General features: G+C 43.7%; 1 long non-coding RNA gene across 3 annotated transcripts in view; it reads right to left on the bottom strand.

The window, feature by feature from the left end:
• Positions 1-5,419: 5,419 nt before the first annotated feature.
• LOC125699884 (uncharacterized) overlaps positions 5,420-19,521 on the bottom strand; it is a 40,462-nt gene continuing 26,360 nt past the window's right edge. For 2 of the 3 annotated variants that reach the window (XR_007379723.1, XR_007379725.1), the window contains 4 exons: positions 16,056-16,209; positions 15,190-15,276; positions 9,691-14,312; positions 5,420-7,151 (listed from right to left, as the gene is read on the bottom strand). This is a non-coding gene — a long non-coding RNA (uncharacterized LOC125699884). Of the gene's footprint in view, positions 7,152-7,685; positions 14,313-15,189; positions 15,277-16,055; positions 16,210-19,521 lie in introns of those variants that run through there. The other variant, XR_007379724.1, reaches the window with a different exon arrangement.

The raw sequence follows: 19,521 nt of genomic DNA, 5'->3' as shown, positions 1-19,521 counted from the left end.
CAGCTCGGAAGACCTCATTATGAACCTTAAATCCTGCTGTTCTCTGCTTCCTTCTTGCTCTGCTCACAGGGATCTCCAGGGCGTCTATAGGAAATGTGAATCATAGAATTGTTAAGGTTGGAAAAGACCTCTGAGGTCCAATCATCCGCCTACCACCATTACTGCCCATGAAGCCATGTCTCTCAGTGCCACATCTCCATGGTTTCTGAACACCTCCAGGGATGGTGACTCTACCACCCCCCTGAGCAGCCTGTGCCAATACCTCACCACTGTTTCAGAGAAGCTTTTCCTAATATCCAACCTGATAGCAGGGATGCTGGGGTGCATCATTTTCCCCATCACAATGAGGGTGATGTGACCACACACCTCCTGCTCTGCTTGTGTGCTTTCACCGTGTCACAGGTTCTTAATGATCCCAAATCAGCTTGTTTGACAGTATATTAATTGGGCAATTCCTCTGAGATGTTCAAGTATGCAACATTTGTGAATGCTTGTCAATTAACTTTTTCCTGTCAAGGACTAATGATTCTAAATAACACCTTGAGCACTGCACTGCATCTTTCCCATGCTGGGTAAGGCTCTAGAGCTTCAAATACACCTGAGAAGATTAAGTCTGCAATGCTAAGCATCAGAGCTATCAATATTTATACAATGGGCAGAATTCATATCAAATCTGTCAGGCAGAATCTGTCACCATGGTGTTTCTGAAAGGTTACCAGCCTCGTGATGCCTATTTCTCATTTATAAACCAGTTTTAAGATGAATTGCTTTACAGTTGGAGTCTCAGTCCACGGGTAAGCTGCCTGATTCATCACTGAAGTCATTTCTGGTGTATGCATGCTATGTGAGGAGGGAAAAACAGTATGTAAGGAAATCATCCAGGAGATGCATTTTGGAGAGCAGACTCCCTCAGGCAGCTCATGCCCTTCCCTTGCTGCTGCAGCTCCCTGCAGTGTGCAGGTGCTGTACTAGTCATGCAGGCAATGCTGATACTGCCCCTTTTCTGTTTTTGCAAAGGTTCCTAAGCTGTTTTTGCTCCAGAGGCAGGGCGAGGAAGTGTTCAATGCCCAGAGGGCTCTGTGATGCCCGGGCATCACATTTGCTCTGCCAGCAGTGGGTAAGAGGGATACATACATAAGCTATGTCACTACTGCTGCTGCAAACATCAGGCTTGCTCTCTCATTCGCTCTCTTCTGTTTGAGTGGAAAATGAAGAAAACATTGGAAAAAGCAAGCCTGGCATTAGCGTTGATACCTTATGTAAGTGCTACCTCTCTTTTGTAATCTGCTTGCTCTGTTATATAAATTCATTCTGCTCTTTTATTCCCACTGACCTACAAAAAACGATGCTTTTCTTCTTAATGGGAAATTAGTTGTATAGTAAAAATATTTAATGAGGCATGGAGATGCTGATCCATTTCCTGTTTGAGTCAATAGAAAGGCTGTTATTGATTTCAGTGTTTTTTTTTGAGTCAGGCTCCATGTTTTGTCCATTTTTCGGTAGATGAATTTGCTGCTTATGGGTGTTTTGTCAGGGTTAATGGTCACCACGTCTATGTCTTCTGGAGAGGAATAGGAACATAGCAGAGAGTAAAAGTGATCACTTCATAAGCTGAAAATGTGTCATTTTGATGGGATGAGAGGGAATGGCCTCATGTTGCACCAGGAGAGGCTCAGGTTGGATGTTAGGGAAAATTTCTTTTCCAAAAGTATGGTGATGCATTGGCACAGGCTGCCCAGGGAGGTGGTGAGGTCACCATTCCTGCAGCACGTGTAGATGTGGCACTGAGAGACACGGTTTAGTGAGAAATATTGGTGATAGGTGAACGATTGGACTGGATGATTCTAGAGATCTTTTCCAGCCTGAATGATTCTATGATTAGAATACAAATCTGTGGATTATGTTGGGTAGGTAACATCACTTTATCTTGAAGGTCTACAGGTATGATGGCTGAACGTCTCTTGGCATTTTTCATCCGTCGTGTAATAGCTGGCCATTTCTTTAAAACCTGATGCAATGTGACATTTATGTCACATCTGATCTGCTTACATTGTTTTATGTTATGTCAACTGATGTGATGTAACCAGACATAGCCTAATAGCTAGTGCTGTGCAGAACAGGCAAGTTTTTTTTCTTTCTTTGCTTGGACCAGTGTAAGACATCACAGAAGGCAAAATAATCTTTGACTGCATGAATGTGACATTGTCATGTTATTGGGGAAGGGTGACTGCAGGACTGTGTGTGACCCCATCTATTACCCACCTGAACAGGCAGCTCAGCTTCATCTTCAGAAATGACAACAAAGCACATGAAATCTCCTTAATGGCGTTGGTGATTCTGTGTTTCCAGGGGTCAAGCTTCAGTTGTTACCAAGGTGTTGTGGATGAGTTCAGCAAATGCTTTCTATGTGGCTGTTCACCGGAGTGAACAGGAAAGAGGGAAAGTGTACAAAGAGACCACATTGCTGGGCAACAGAGCTGCAGCAGAAATCTGCAGACAGATACAGGCAGGAAGTCCTGCTGGTGCTTCTGATCCCAGCAAGGGTCATGCAAGCTCGGGCTCCTTTGAGCACAGTGCAATTTGGAGGCGCTATGCTTACGTTTCTCTGTGTGCAATCCACATCCATGTGTTTGTGGGGACAACATACACCCCACCTGCTGAGGGGCAGTGCTGAGTGTGGCCATGTCATGGAGGATACATGGCATTAGAAGTCCTCACTAGGTGAGAATGCAAAGGTGAGGTGTTCTATTCAGTTGCTTTTTCTAAGTTGACTCACAATGCATCTAAATGCCTGAACTCACAAACACAGTATTTATTGTGTCCAGTTGCATTTCTGTGGGGATTTTCCTCCTTTAAGTGATGGGTTCAGAGCAGCCAGCTGACACACGTTACCTCAAAGGTGACAAATATTTTCAATATTCCACTTTCTGCAAAATGAAATACAGTTGGAAAAAATCTTTAAGCAGGCTCTATAGGTACAGCTTTGAGTGATGTATTTATGGCTGTATGAGAAATAAAGCCAGGAAACGTGTTTGTCAGAAGGCAGAGGGCCAGCTAAATTATATTTGGTTTGAAAAGGCACTTAGGAACACTCAAAGAAAATCAGCATAGGTGAGGAAGGAAGAGTGTCTGCTGCTTACCCCAGGTAACTCTCAGCCTGGCTGCAGGCAAAACTCACTGCTAAGCGTGATAGGGAGCAGGATTAAAGAAGCTGCCATCAGCTGCAGCATCCAAAGCCAAGCCAGGAGACTGTGGCACATCTGCTCCTTTGCTCAGCATTGTTATCCTAAATTGATTGCATCGAAGTGCATCTGCAGCGCTGTCACCAGCACTCTGCTGGACAGCTTCATCTGCTGAGCAGCTGGCTTTCCTTCATAAGACATGACAATATTTTATTAGCCTAGCAAATGGTACTTGATAAAACGAGCCTTAGCGGTGTTTTAAGAAAATAAAATAAGCTAAAAGCATCAACTGCCCTGGGAATTTGGTACACAGGCAATTCAGGGTAGTGTGCCCAAATGGGGCTGGCCTCACTTCTCTTGTGCCTCTGTGCATCTTGATCAGAACATAGATTTCTTACAGTTGATGTCATCCCCATCCCAAAAGCTGCCAAAAGCAGAGCAGGGGCAAATATTTTTTCTTTCTTCCCTGATCTGAGCTGCACATACATCTACAAGCTCAAAGTCAGTGAGAGGGAAATCAACTGTATTAGCAGTGATGATCTGATTAGGCTGGGAGCAGAGCACAGACAAACACAGGCCCTTCCCACCAGCCATTATTATGTCAGGAAAATCTCTGTGACACTGTAAAGGTCCTTTGCATTTTGGCTAGTTGCTTTCCCAGAACAAGCAGTGATTAATTTCAATGTACTACTCATTATTTTTTTCTTATTTTGAAAGTTAGGGCAGTTGCGACAGCTTTTAAAAGGCAAGAGATGAACTGTGCCAGCAGCAATATGCAAACCCTGCTCAGCCCCTGGCATTTTGGGAGGACCCTCATTATCCACCACACTGCTCAGTTCTTCCCAACAAGATCGCTTCTGTAGCTTTCTCCCAGAGATGTATTTTCTCCCCTGGCACTGTCTTGTGCTTTCTGTGACTCCAGCAACTCTCGTGTGCAGACGCAGTTTGTAGTGCACTGCAAAATGAATTGGTTTGTTCTGATTTCTCCTTACTGTGAGAAAAGGCTCACAGCTCTGAGGTGGCTGCTGAGCAGTGTGCAGGGCACAACCAGAACAGGGCTTGGAAATTACGACCAGCCATCAGATACTTATGCTTTTAAATACATTTTGCTAACAGCAGAAGATTCCAACAACTGTGGATTTCAGCTTCCTTGGCTATTTGCAGACATGCAAATACCTCCCTCTATGATTTCTCCTTGCAGTACTGATAGATGCTAAAGAGAGTAATGAAGCTATAAACCTGCATGTTCACTTTGCCTGTTACTTATGGCTGGTTACTTACAGGGATGAAGTCCACTCCTACAGAGAATGGTACAGACACCATTTCCCAGCAAGATAACGTATGGTGAGGCAGACAAAAGCTTTGAAAGCTCCCAAAAAAGAGCAGCAATTCGGTCAGGCCTCCCCACATTACTGTTCACTGCTTCTTTATGCAGTGTCTTTGATATGTGAACACTGGTAAGCGCTGGTTTTCCAGTTCCATGTGTTACACACACGAGGGAGAAGATCTAAACAACACCTGCAGTGCCAAGAGAGCTTGCTGCTCAATGACTGTGCTCAAAATATTGTGTTAACCACAGAGAATAAATAGTGGATAGCAGTTGCCCCTTACGATCATTGTTGGAACAGTGCCTTTTTCTGTTCAAAACTCTGCCAAAATATTGCAAGAAAAAGAATTATCCTCCGCAGTCATCCATTCTCTGAGCCTTGGCACAATAATTAAGTTATTTCTGATAATTTTGGTCTGCAGCTCCTTTGCACACAGTGCAACAGCAACAAATCATAGAATCACTAAGGCTGGAAAAAGCCACTAAGATCACAGAGCCCAACCATCAACCCCTCTCCACCAGGCCCATAACACGTAGCACTGAATCCCATAAAAACCCTGTGTATCTGTGGGGAGAACCCACTGCCAGATCTTCCTCCCCAGAAGAGTTTCTAGGATCAGTGACATTGCCATTCCCAACCTCATCTTTAAGTTTCATCCTTGGATCCGTCCACTGAGCCCTGGGATTAATCCAAGGGCTGAATCCTTGAATGTGTTACTGTTGAGGATGGGGCTGGGCCTCCCAAGACTCAGCAATTAAAACTCTTCTGATTTCACTTCAGATGCAATGATGCATTTTTATATGCTGTAAGATGTTGGGCATAATGGATGAGAGTTGTTGGAGGGAGGTGAAAAGGAAGGAGCAGTCGGAAAAATTCTTTATTAACGTTTTAGTGAGAGCTGAGTAAAAAGAGGCATATTCTACATGGATTGACAGGTGTCGAAGCCCAGTAGCTGGGGGACTGTTTGAAAAGAAAGACCAAGGTGGTAAATACCCCTTGTGCTGCACCAGAAGCCTGAAGAGCGAGTTCAAACCAACCTCATATTCCTGTTCTCTGCAGGTTGTGGCTCATGGATGTGTTGTTGGAGGGAGTTTCTGTAGCCCCCGCTACCAGTGTGCAGCTCCAATGCTGGGCACAATTATGAGTCTGTCATTTCAAATTACCTTCTTATTCTGAGCACCTAGCAGTCTAAGAAACCAGAGCCACGTTTCAGACTCCTGAGCCTATAAATTCTTCCGTTGTCAATGTTTGTTTTTAGATTGAAGACAAGTGTAGCGTTCGGGGTAATGAAAAAGATATATCTCTGAATCTGTAAGTCCCTTATGTTCTTCTGAAATCCTGCTTGCAAGCTACGTGCACCTTCAAAATGCTCTTGCTGCTTTTGTTCATTGTAATAAGTTGTGTAAAAATATTCCCCATTATTTTGCACCGTGCTGAAGCTGGCAATATTAGCTATTCCACCCGAATGCTCTTGCTAGAAAACTGTGAATTTCTTTTCTTCTGTGATTTTCTCCTCTGTGTTTTTCATCTCATCACTGAGATGGAAATACTTTACCAGTTAAATGGAGAAAAGAACAGTTAAGGCAGATGCTGTTTCATCATCTGCTAACACAGAGGTCCTCAGCACGCAGAATGGTGGTTTACTGCAACAAATTAAGTGTACAAACTCTTCATGTGGAAGAAATGATTTCTGAATTCCCTCTGAAACCCCATTTTGTCTGCAGCAAGATAAGTTAATGAAGAAAATTACAATTTCATGTCTGTTAGTGCTATAGAGAAACTTAGTTTGTCTCTCAAAAGTAGGTTTCTGTTCTTTGTTGTTATTTTAAACTCCTTCAGCCATGATTTGGAAATGGTGGCTGTGATCATTCCTGTAGCTGAAACTTTCTGTTGCCTTTCTCTTTGCTCAGGCAAAGTGATGCCTTGTTACTTAGGAAGCACCTTAATCTCTGCAGGATAGAATCATAGAACCACAGAATATCCTGAGCTGGAAGGGACCAGTGAGGATCATTGAGTCCAACTCCTGGCTCCACACAGGACTATCCAAAATGGCAATAGGTAATGGGACCACTGGTTCTTTATCCAGCTTGGAGGTGAGAAGCAACAGGACAAGAGGAAGGGCCTCAAGTGCCAGCATAGGTTGGATATTGGGAAGAACTTCTCTGGAAGGGCAATGATGCACTGGCACAGCTGCCCAGGGAGTGGTGGGGTCACCATCCCTGGAGGTGCTCCAGAACTGTGGGGATGTGGCACTGAGGGACGTGGTGACGGGAATGGTGGGGTGGGTTGGGCTTGGTGATCTTGGAGGTCTTCTCCAGCCTTAACCATTGTATGACAAACACAGCCTACAACTTGCTCAATCCATCCTGCGCTGTGTCATGGTTTGATGGGATTCTTCCATTTCGGGGTGAGTCATCCACACCCATCCCTTTCTGTGCAGCTCAGCACTTGGTCTTTTGGTCTCTTCGGCAAAGCGCTGCTGCTGGAGTTTGGTGTGGGAGGAGCAGTGGGTGTCATCCCTCATAACGATGAGGGTGCATTTCTCTGGGGCTGTAATGCTTACAGGAAGCGACGGCGCTGAGTTGGTTTGATTTATCCCGAAAGGCAGTAGGTACATCTCAGTGCTGAGCTTTTGTGCTTTCTGCCGCAGACGCAGCCAGGGATTTTGTTGAAAGGAAGAAGAGAGTTGCCATGAGAAAATGTAGATTTAGATTCATCTTAAAAAGAGAAATTTAATTTTATTTCTAGAGTAGTGCTTTGGAAATTTTCTCTTTGGGAGAGAATTCTGTAATGCATTTCTGCTATATCCTTTCTAGCTGGGAAACAATTAGATTGCTGAATAGAATACTTCTAAGATTTTTCTTGACCACAGGTTGATTTCCTCTCTATATTTCAAGCTTTTCTCAGCAATCAGAATCGTTATAAATCTTGTTATGGTGACCCAGCACTGCACCAGAGTGTGCCAGGAATGGCTTTTTCCCTTTTTTGGGGCTTGTAAAGCTCAGAAATAACACTTCAACTCTGGTGCAGATCAGGGAGAGTGTCTGCTCTCCTGGTGGTAAAACAAAGCCTTTAAAGTATACAGCCATGTCTGGAAAGAATAGTAACATGCAAGAAAAAAAAAAGAAAAAAAGAAATTTCACGATGTATTGTACTGTGAAACAGCTTCCTACTGTGTTTTGTGGGAACTTTTCTGATTATGCCAGACTTTTTTTAACCTACCTTTTTGTTTACAGGGTCTGAGTTAAACTGTCAGTGCTCCTCTCCAACAGCAAGAGCACTTAGACAATTAGTCCACTGCCAAGGGAGATCTGGGGATTGCTGTCATCAGCGCCGATGACAGTGCTATATTAGGGATGCTTCAGGAATAAGAAATCAATGAGACAGTGGTTTGAAATGACCCAAGGACTTTCCAGCCCAGTGATTTAATAACGCAGTGAATAAAAAAAAATCTTAGTAAATAGTAGTGGTCTAGAACAAAATCTGCCTGAAGGAATTTTCTGATATTACTTCTATTTGCTTGTCATAATACATTTCAGCTGCATTTTCCTTCTTCTGTTCCATATATTACATTAAAGATGAAGGAAAGTTTCCTATTCAGTCTGAGTGTTTCATGAGCCTTTTCTCCTCACTAGTTAACCAGGAAGACATTAAGATACAAATATTTAATTAACTGACAGAACAATTTAAGCCAAGTCTGAAAGAGGTTCTTCCAGCCATAGATGGGCGCCTGGAGAAGCAACAAGGAGCAAACCCCTCACTTTGAGCCATGTTTAAGTGTTTCTTTCTTCTTCTGTGCAGAAAGAAACCTTTTGATCTCACCCTTTTGTAAAGTAAATCTTTGTCAGGTTAAATGCAAAGATCGCTATCAGAAGGCACTTGGCTTTGACAAGCCTGACAGAGCCCTACATACCCTGCAACAGGATAATGGCTGGCACTGAAATGAAAAGGGCTTGGATAATGAATAAAGAGTATTTTTGTAGCATGACTCATATGTAATACAAAGGCAGCTCTGGCAATGTCTGTACTAATTACAGACTAGTTGCCATGTTGTTACAATTGTATATATTAAGTGTGTGGGATGCTGAAGTGTGTGGGCATCCTGCTAAGCCTGAGCTCAGCTCCCTGCCACTGAAATCCTCTGTCCCAGCTGGAAAGTGGGCAATGTATATAGGTGCCTAAATACGGGCTGAGGATGACTAAATGTGTCTTTCATGACACTTTTTGTTGTTTATCCCTCTTGGTCACAAACTTTTCGACTTGTCAGAAAGTGTGAAGAATGTCACGTGCTGTGGATTTAAGTGCTGAAGGTGCTGCTGTTGTAGGGTGATGCTCCAGGTCCTTTCTTCCTTGCACAGCAATGCAGACTTTTGTATTTAAGCAGTGCACAGTGAAGAAGGCAGTCCCTGTGCTGGGAAAACCGTGCACAGAAAATACATCCATGGATGTTACCTATCCACAGCTGTTGTTTTAAACTCATCTGAAGCATGGCAGCAAGCTGAGAGCTCACAGTATGCATCAGGTAAGGAGAACACGAGATGCATGTGTGATTTTGAGAAGCAGGAGAGGAAGAGTGGTTTTGTTTTTGGATTAATTTCTCCATTACCAGAGCACTGAGGACAGAAAATTCCTCTTGCACCATGACCACCTTCTCTAATCATGCTAACATGGCTGTAGTGAAAACAACGTTTAGCCTGCAATTATTCTCCATGTGATGCTCCCCTCAATTTCCTGCGCTGTTGCTGACATTCAGGTGGATAAACCTGGAGTATTTTGAGTGTACTTACAGAATCACAGAGTGGTTGAGATTGCAGGGGATCTTAGAGATCATTGAGCTCCAACCCCTGCCATGGGCTGAGTGCCCCCCAACAGGTCAGGCTGCCCAGAACCCCATTCGTGGCCTTGGACACCTCCAGGTGTCAAATGTTACTTAAATAAGGAAAAGCTTTAATCAGGTTCTAATGTTTGAATTCACTTTCCTGGCAACGTTTTAAAGGACTATTAGTGAGAGTTATACCATCCACACCCCAAAGCAGATGCCAATAATTCAATTTTTGCAAATATAATTGCTGTATCGATGCACAGCACGTCAACTTTGTATGTGTTGAATAGCAACTGCCTGTTGTTCTCTGTAGTGTGCATGCGTTTGACTTTCAACAAGAGATGAGAATAGACATTACCTTAAATATTCACAAGGAAATGTCAGCACAGATGAGGCAATACAGGAGGAGGGATGGAGGTGGGCTTGGCATAGATCATTTCTGGCCTTGAGGCATGAATAGCTATTCTGGTCACATTATTCTCAGCAATATTAGTCCAATAATGCAATGCAGATCTTGTCTTTAATGGTAAACTGTAAATTAAAGACACGCTTATTGTTAAAAACACATTGGCTCATGAAACTTGGCTGGCAGCATGCAATTTTAAGCACCGTCATGGGACCTGCATTGATTAACCACAAGGGGAGAATTCTCCCCACTGCAAGCCATAGGAAGGTTTGTTTTCAGAGAGTGAGCACCTTCACTGCTGGGGAGAGCGAGAGCCCAGGTGCTTCCCTCTGAGTACTTTGGCATCTCACAGTTTCAAAGATCCCCACAATTTCAAAGATCCCCTCCTGTGCTGCCTCCTGGGGTGCCTACATGGGGCCAGGCAGTTTTTGCATCTGAAGGCAGCTTAATGTACACAACTTTCTTGCTACTTTGCATTGGATGATGGCGGATACTTGCCTGAACCACTGCCACTTAATGCAGTGTATATTCTTTCTTGTTTTGCCTGCAGGATTTGATATAATAATTTCTCTTGCCACACACAAGGCTTGTTCCACTACCATTTGCTTTTGCCTAACAATGTGCTAACAAGTTTTCATTTCCAGTTTATCTCTCCTTCTATACTTCTGCAAATTCTGCATTATACTGATGTACTAGAGGTTCGTGTATTCAAGCTTTCTCTATTCTGCTTGGGAAATCACATCTTTGCCTGTTTCTCTGCATGTGAGCATCAACTTTCCCTGAACATAAGATATACTGTAGTAGTTGTGGTCTGGCTTCTCAAACTGCCCTTCTCCTACCATTTGTAGGAAACTTGTTAATGACTGAGGGATAAAGACATCAAGGCATCTGGTCTTATCTCAGCACACTGAATTAATGGGATAACACCATTCCCTGTCTCCTCTGTGGGAGATCATAACTGGAAAACCAAGAAGGAAACGATGCTGCTGCTGCGCTCTGGTGGCTTTGCACCAATCCATCTGCAGCACATCAAAAGGAAACCCTGCTTATGGTGGTTGTGTGCAATGGGTAGCAGAGGGTACCAAAATTATTTGAAAGAAATCAAAGCAGAAAAAGCAGAGGAGATCCATCAGTGTTTTACATACTGTTAAAGGGAGCATATTTGTTTGTGGGATGAAAAATACCAGAACTGGGGCCAGAGAGTCAATCCGAGGGCACAAGTAGGGGATGAGTTGTTCTCTACTAAGAGATGGAGTTAGAAAAGCCCCTTTTGCCTGTGACACTTGCTGACATGGAGAATCATCATAAAGTTCCTATTCCAGTTATCGCCAAGAAAAAAATGTCTTGAACAGCCAGGCTTATGTCTCAACTAGTAAGACATCTGAGAAAGGCACATCTCGTTAAGAACAATGCTTTGAATTTTTGTAATACCCGGGATAATTTTATCAGAGAAGGTTTTATGTGGTGATGCATTACATTAGCCCAGTGCTGTGCAAGACATATGGAAATTAGAGATGGATTAGATTTCAGAAAGCTTATGAGGAGTCTTGCAAGACCTTTAACCTTAAAATCGTTCACAGCTGAGCAATCCATTAAAATAAGCATTAAAATAATCCTTGGCTGGTACAGTAGTAAGAAATATGCTGGTGATTAATAGGTTTTGGTTATTTTCTTAACAGTTTAATGCATAGCAGCATGGAAAATACTCCTGATAGTGGCAAACACAAGACATTACTCCATTGGGCAAAAAGCTGGATGTGGAGCTGAGAAACATCCGTGTCTTGTGGTGGCAGTGATGGCATTTCACACTCACACATGTCCCGCCTGGGTGAGGGCTCTGTTTTACCCGTGTAGTGGTTTCCTTGGTGTCAGAACAGATTATCCTGCCAATGCACCGATCTGACAGCCATCTCTACACTGTTTTATGGAGCCTGGCTGCCTAATGTCACCCAGCATAATTTTCAGGGCTGGAAATAGCGGCTTAACAGTGGAAGTGCAAATCAGATTTTCCTGTCGGCCACTCGTCCTGCTGGCAGCATGCAGGGCTTGCTGACTCTGCAGGGAACAAGATCACTGTGAAAAGATTCATCACCAGTGACGAGTGCTGGAATATATATGCCTGCATAGAAAACATTGCCAACTGCCTGCATTTTGGGCTGCTGGTGTGTGGCTTACGGCTGCAAAATAGGAATCTCTCTTCCAAGTTGTTCTTTGTGGCTTCTTTTGCTGTTGCTTTTAATCAGCACTGCTGCATGTGGGCTGGGCAACCAAAGGTTGCTGAGGGTCTTGGCTAGGCAATGTGAGTGTGCCTGGCATCATCACTGCTGCCATCCCACAGAGTAGCTGCCTGCAGGGACCACAGTTATTCAATGGCAAAGGTTTTTCCTCTGCTAGAGGGGTTGTAAGTTGAGTTATAAACTCATTCCTCTCCAGTTTTGCTGGTAAAATCCTCTTCCATCATCAATGCTGTTTTGATAAGGGTCTTCAATTTGATGTACTTTGAATGACACATGTACACTTGATGCATACTTTCCGTTCTTTTTTACATAAATCTCCAACTCATCCAACTCTTCCTGAGGAGCTGAGTTTAACAGGAAAGTGCTGCTAACTCCAGTCGCTGCCTACTCAGCATTACATATTTCTTGATGGTATTTTCCATCACTAATCACAGAAGCTATTTGTTTTATCATTGCAAGAATTGCATTAGCTCTGCTGACCAAGGAAGGCCATTAACCTTGGCAGCAGCAGCTCCTGAAGTGGACAAGGAGACCTTTGGTATACATCACACAGCAACTCTGGGAGCCTGCATCACCTCCCACCTTTCTCTTCCAGATGTCAGGTGTTAGTGCAATGTGCCAGGGCTTCAGATTAGTAATCACATCAATCTGAGCAGAGAACAAGCTGTCATAATTGTCTGCACTAATGAAAATTATGATGACAACACAAGAATCCTCGCCAACCTCATCATCTTGCACCACAATGGCATGGAGTTATTTAAAGACTTACTTGCGGTTTTAGTCACACATGCACACCTAGGAACAACTTCTGAGGGCAATTAAACACCACAGCAAAGCTGAGTTGCATGGAGAATTTAAGTGTTGTTTGGTGAGCACTGGCATCATTCCGATGTATTAGAGCAAATGAACTCAAAGAACATGGCAGAAGGGAAGGCTGGAGAAGTGCCTCAAACTCAGTATGGTTCACAAGCTGAGGATCTACACAAAGGTAGAAGCAAAGGAATTCAGGAATTCTCCTGATGTTTACATGCAACAAACACATGTATTTACTGCATCATCTTCTGAGGCAAATGCATAGAGGAAAGAATCCACGAAGGTTTATCCAGGGAATAAAGAGCACAAATTCAAATTAGCTTTTGGCAATTGTAAGAACTAGTTTGTGCGATTTGATCTCCTTCAAACTCTGTCCCCAGTGGTGACTCATGAAACAGAATGTCAAACTATAGTGGATTCAAGGAATAGATGCAGCATTAAAAGACTGAAGGAAAGCCAAAACAAATGTGAAAGTGGGCAGTCAAAAGGAAAAAGAACAAACGGGAAGGCTGGTGGGTGGATGGAGGGGGAACAAAGGGAACCTGAGGCAAGGAGGTGAACTGGGAACAAAACGAAATATTGGGCTCCACAGAATTCTTCTCATATTTCATTATGTATTCTCTATTAGCTTATTTGAAAGTATTGTTTCTCAAAAGAAATTTGAAAAAGTACATTGAAGGAGGAATGGGAGCCTCAGGCAAGCAAAGGGAGAAATGTGTTCAGATCAGTCCCTTCATGGCTTATAGACAAGACTAGGGGAATAAATGCTTGAAAAGTGCTGTATATCACAACTTGCCATTGCCAGTCAGCTAAACATCCAATTTCTGTGTTTCTGTGGTGTATGGAAATAAAGCATCACACATCAGAGTACAAGGCAGTGGTGGTACCTCTTGCAGGGTAGAGGAGGTCCGCAGCCTTGCAAAGATGCTCTTATAGCATGTACTGCTAGCTCATAGCTAACAAACAGCCCTGCAAACACCCTGAGCTCTCACAGTTAGCCTGTACGTGCCGGAGAGAATTCTAGGCTGATTTCTGAAGGAAATGAGGTGTTTGCAATCAGCCTAACTTCTTCCCATGCCTGTCCCTGGACATCCTTTAACAAAGTGTGACAGTATGGATTTCCAGCAGCCACATTTCAGCATCCATGGAAATACTTGGCTATACCCCAAGGAGAACCTGCAAGCCCCAGAGGCACAGCTAAGGCGGTTAAGAGATAATTCTGCAGATATCCCAGCCCTGCAGAGATTTCTGCAGATCTCTCTCTCAGAGAGGGCCCAGCCCTCACTTCCCAGTCACTTACTGTTAATTGTTACCCAGTTCCAGGCAACCTGAGTGCTACCAGCAGCATGAGAGGGAACGTGTGTTACCCAGAGCAATGGGAATGGCTGCTCCTGCTGTTAAGTATGGGACAGGTTCATGCAGAGCTGGCACAGATCTCTCTACTGTGGAGCCTCTGTGATGCTCAGGTCCAAGGTGCTGATGGTGCATCTTCTCAGCATCATTCTCTGTCCAAAATATCTCACCCTGTAGCACAAACACACACAAGAGATAGCTTCAGATCTGTCAGCTATTCACATTTCAAGTGGCTTATGGATAGTGAAGGTTTGGCTACATGCGTGTTAAGCATCTGATTTTATAAAGCATGAGAGCTCTTTTTATTGCACAACATGCACAGCATTACTAGGACAGGTTAAGAGAGCTGGAGCTCTTCAGCTAGAGAAGAAAAAGCTCTATGGGGGAACTTACAGTGGCCTTCCAGGACCTGAAAAAGGTAAAAAGGACAGGAAAGCTGGGGATGGACTTTCTATAAGGGCAGGTAGGGGCAGGACAAGGGGAAATAGCTTTAGACTGAAAGAAGATAGGTTTAGATTAGATATTAGGAATGAATTCTTTACTGTGAGAGTGGTGAGACACTGGCACAGGTTGCTCAGTGAGGCTGTGGGTGCCCCCTGTATGGCAGCACTGAAGGCCAGGCTGGATGGATGGGGCTGTGAGCAACCTGGGATAGAGGGAGGTGTCCCTGCTATAGCAGAGGATGGAACTACATGATCCTAAAGGTCCCTTCCGACCCAAACTGTTCTGTGATTCTATGAACATATTAAAGCTTTTACCATATATTTGCCTCTATTGATCTAGAACCACTGCATTTCTTTTCTTTGAACGTTAAGCCTTTCTTTCACTCAAAGTAAAAGGAATGTATATTTTTTTCCTGTGCAAGAAGGCACTGAATTGTCTGTAAAGTTGTTTCACTCACGCTAAAGGCTCCGAGAAATTGCACGTGTGGCTCTGAAGCCAGTGCTCAGAGAGCTGGGAAAGGAGCAGTGGCAGCACAGAGCTGTGCTGCACAACCTGTGGGTGAACAAATTCCATTGAGCTCCATTAGCTATAGGAGAAAACTTACAAGCCTGCATGGAATTTTTTTGAAGAAGCATCAGAGCAGGTTCTGTAAACTCTCTTACGTGCTGGGAATCTTCTTTCCAGGAAAATCCTAGGATTTAACAAAGAAAGGGGAGAAGGAAGTGCTTTGATTTTGAAGAGGACAAGAGGGAAATGCAAATTGGCAACATCTTTCAGAAGAACATTGTATACATGATGGTGCTCTTCAAGCTGTGTCTTGCATCTTAAACAGAGCTTGCAAGGTTAACAAAACCCACAGACAGACACACTGGGAGTGCTGATTCAATACATTTTACACAGTCCTTCGCACTAGGAAGCCTGGATGGTTCCCAAGAGCGAGCAATCTGGAAATAAAAATGTGTCTGATCAATAAAACGAAACGACTTGAGGAAATCTGAGTTTAGTGTTCTTTAAGCCTTAATTGGCTTTGCACGTAGCAGAGGTGACCTTGCCCTTTGCAGCTCAGCTGTTAACAGCGGCGTGAAGCTTTACTGCAAGATAACAGCACAGGGGAGCTGCTGGTGGCACAGAAGACACAGACCACAGGTGAAAGAAGGGCCTGAAAGAAGGTCAAAATGTCCCCTGGCACATGGCGAGCACAGATTTTTGTGCCTGGGTCTTTCAGTGCAACTCTCTCTACGTCAGAAGTTGGCTAACATCTCTCTGCAGCCCCACATGCTTCCTGGTTCCTTATTTTCAAAGGCATGAGATACAGACATACAAATCGCCAACATGGGTGAGCTAATCAAAAGGCAAGCATAAGTATTCAAACAGCGTGATCTATTTAAATAGGGAAGTTAAACAAAATCCATCCCAACTGGCTTTCAACTCTCAGCCCCATGATCTAAAAATCAATTGATTTTTACTTACAGAATGCTAAATCCTCGCGAGCGGAGGCTTCTCTTTTCTTAGCAGCGGATGTGGGTAGAAGGAACTGCAGAGGTTTTATGGAGGTTAGCCAAAAGAAATGGGCCAGCAGAGCACAGGATCTCCTTCTACAAGTCCCCTCCAGATGCATTCCTGCCTTTGGACAAAATCATTCCAACAGAAGTGAAATTTGCAGTGACATCCAGAGCGAGTCCATTTGAATGGGATTTGCAGCAGTGCCCAGCAGTCCCCAGAAATGCTTTTTCAGTTATTGCAAGGATTGCCTCCCTCAACACATGCAGCCATGCCAGGCTTCTGCTGCATATTTCAACACCTCTATTTTGTAACTTGGCTCTGAAAACTCACTTGGAGCTGAGATGCAACATTACTCCCTTGCAATGTGAAAATCACACCCTCAACCGCTTGGAAATTCTGTTAATACAAAAATCAAACTGTGCTCAGCATATTTAAGTGCTTTTAAATAAAACAGTTTGATGTTGGTGAGAAGCAAGCAGCGTTTCTGGAAGGGAATACACAGGAGAAGCTCACACATCCCATTACACATCACACATTTAGAAGGAAGTTTTTCCACACAGAGGGTGGTGAGGCACTGGAACAGGTTGCCCAAGGAGGCTGTGGATGCCCCATCCCTGCAGGCATTCAAGGCCAGGCTGGATGTGGCTGTGGGCAGCCTGGACTGCTGGTTGGTGACCCTGCACATAGCAGGGGGTTGGAATGAGATGGTCAATGTGGTCCTTTGCAACCCAAGCCATTTTATGATTCTATGATATGATCCCATGATGCAGGGAAGGCTCGTGGGATGGCAACCTCTGACCCAACCCAGGGCTGCCCACTGTCCAACCCCACTGACAGGGGGACCCAAATGATTATTTCCCTTCTTATGTGAGCTCTGCATTGGTGGGGATGGGTTGATGGTTGGACTACATGATCTTAGTGGTCTTTTCCAACCTTAATGATTCTATTTGAAGCCTCACAAAAAAATAAAATTAACTAAAACAACAACAACCACCAAGCCAAATAGCCACAAAATGAATCTCTACCTTTTTACAGCCCTGGCAATAAATCCTCCAGTGGCAAAAAAAAGTGGTACCAGCAGCAAACAGCAGTGCCAGGAGTGATAGATATCTGTATGATCTCCTGATGGCATGGTAAATAACTGGTGTCACTTCCTTGTTGCTTCCACTTGTCCACTTCCACTTATTGCTTTATCAGGATAGGCATTAGAGAATACATCACATCTCTTTATGTTTTTCACTTCCGATTAAAATCCTGGCTGCTTCAATGAGCCCTCTGTACACAGCTGGTGATCTGTAACTTTCTGCAGTGCAATGCAACCATTTCTCAAGTCCTGCTCAACTCCAGCTGTAACTTTTCATGGGCAAAGATGGATGCCACAAGCAAAATGCAGGCACGGGCAAAATTTATCTCAATTTATCCTGCACAGAAAAAGTAACAGAGGATACTTTGCTGAAAGCAAAATATACTGCTCGAATGAATTTACAATATGTAATAAAATACAGCAAGGAGAGACCATTTATGTTAGGGGAAGAAGGTAATATATGATGTCAGTTACTCACTTTACAACGATGCTATTAAGGAAGTATAAAGGTGATAATCGCCTTATTTAGGAGTTGAAGCTATATTTACAAGCCAGTTGATGTGTGACATCTCCCAATATAAAAGAGCCACTTTTAACCACTTTTAATTTCTTCCAGAAGAATCTGTGTGAGCTTTATGCCACTTCCAGGTCTTGGTGCAGCAGCACGTGGCTGAGGCAGGCCCATAGCTGAGGTGGTGGCAAAGCCTCCTGTCCTCAGGACCAGGTTATAATTGCAGAAAAGCAAAGTGTCTTATGCAATCCACAGAGGAGCTGCTGAGGCCAAACCAGGAATTAAATCAGTTCTTCTGGCGTCAGCCTCCAGGCTGACACACAGGTATCCCAGCGTTGCAGAAAACAAAGGAGAAACATCATCAGAAGCATTGTGAGCCAGTGTTGCCCAGTTAGCAGCATCCTGCTACAAAACTAAACTATTTTAGCACACATTTAAAAGGGAACTGCCATGATTTTGCTAAATCTCCATCTAGCAAGTGCCATTCGTGGAGCTGCAGCAGGTGTGGCTTTAGAGGAGTCACACCACTTGCTTTGCCTTCCAAAACGCTCAGAAGAAAGCCTGAATGTATGCACTCTAGAAGGAAAAAAAAAAAAGTCTATATTACCTTCTAAATCTTGTGCCTTGTAAGTCAACATCACGATTGCAGAGCAGGTTGGACTGGGGAATGAAACCCCTCAAAATGTAGATGAGCTAGAGGCAGCGCTCATGAATATTTTACATTAAGGAGGGCTGAGCAGCACATGCAGCAGATCCAGTCTGGCAACATCAGAATCAGCAATGTCACTGAGTCAGGTTGGCTAGGGAAGGGTTTCTTTAGGAGAACCAATGCTCCCCTGAATGCCTTGATGAAATGACCACTGGTTCAATGGTTCTTCATTCCCAGCCTTGTTGAGAAGTGGTTGAGCCATAGCCATGCAGGGCAGAGAGGACCATTACTCTCCAGACAAAGCATTCCTGTTAATCACAGTTTTTGTAGTCCATTATAAATGTTGCTTTACAGCTAAACTCCCCTCATCAAAGCAGAAGCATCTCTGTTAGGTTATTTAGAAAAGCCCATAATTATCAGGGTTTAATTCATTGACAAGGTGGGCAATTTAAATACTATCTTTAAACCTGATGAAATTGTACTGACTCCAGGAATGAAGAAGAAAACACGAACACCACAGAAACTGTCAGCGACAAAAGTCACAGTGCCAAGTGCCAGAGAGGTGGTTTTCCTGCCCGTTGAAAACACCCTGTGCATTCTCTTTCAATACAGAAGCAGATGAAGCATTACTCAGACTGCATGTGATGCTGATGGAGAACAAAGGGTCACTTCTGGTAGAAGCAGTGATTCTCTTCGGGTGCTGTGCCAGCTGCACGCACTTTGACATCGCAAAGTGTTTGGGGAGAGGAGAGGCAAGATGTATTCCCAGCACTTGGGAAAGGCAACAGAAGACATGAAGAAAGCCATGGTTTCTGGTGACAGAAATCCTTCTGCCCTTTAGTTTGGGAACAGAAATGCTACCACATGATTATTACCAATTCTAGCTAGCAGATCTGTGCAAAGTAGGCTTCATGCTATTAGATCCTCCAACGATGAGGTCAGCGAACGTTGAGGGGTCTGAGATTTGTATGTTAACTGGAGTGGCACATGTTAGCAGGACATGTGAATTAATGACATTATTTATAACCCATCTCATTATCACACCCAGCTTGATGCCTCAGACAGCTTCTAATTCTCTTAACCAGTTCCTATGGCAGGAAATAAAACCGCTTTGCTTCATCTGTGATCCGTCAGAAGAACTCTCTTGTTGTTATTGTTTGTTTTTTAATGCAAAAAGCTTCTTTCAAAG

The sequence above is a fragment of the Lagopus muta genome, chromosome 13, assembly GCF_023343835.1.
Source record: "Lagopus muta isolate bLagMut1 chromosome 13, bLagMut1 primary, whole genome shotgun sequence".
NCBI lineage: Eukaryota > Metazoa > Chordata > Aves > Galliformes > Phasianidae > Lagopus > Lagopus muta.
The sequence above is the reverse complement of the archived record's forward strand: the minus strand, read 5'-3'. Positions and strand labels throughout refer to the sequence as shown.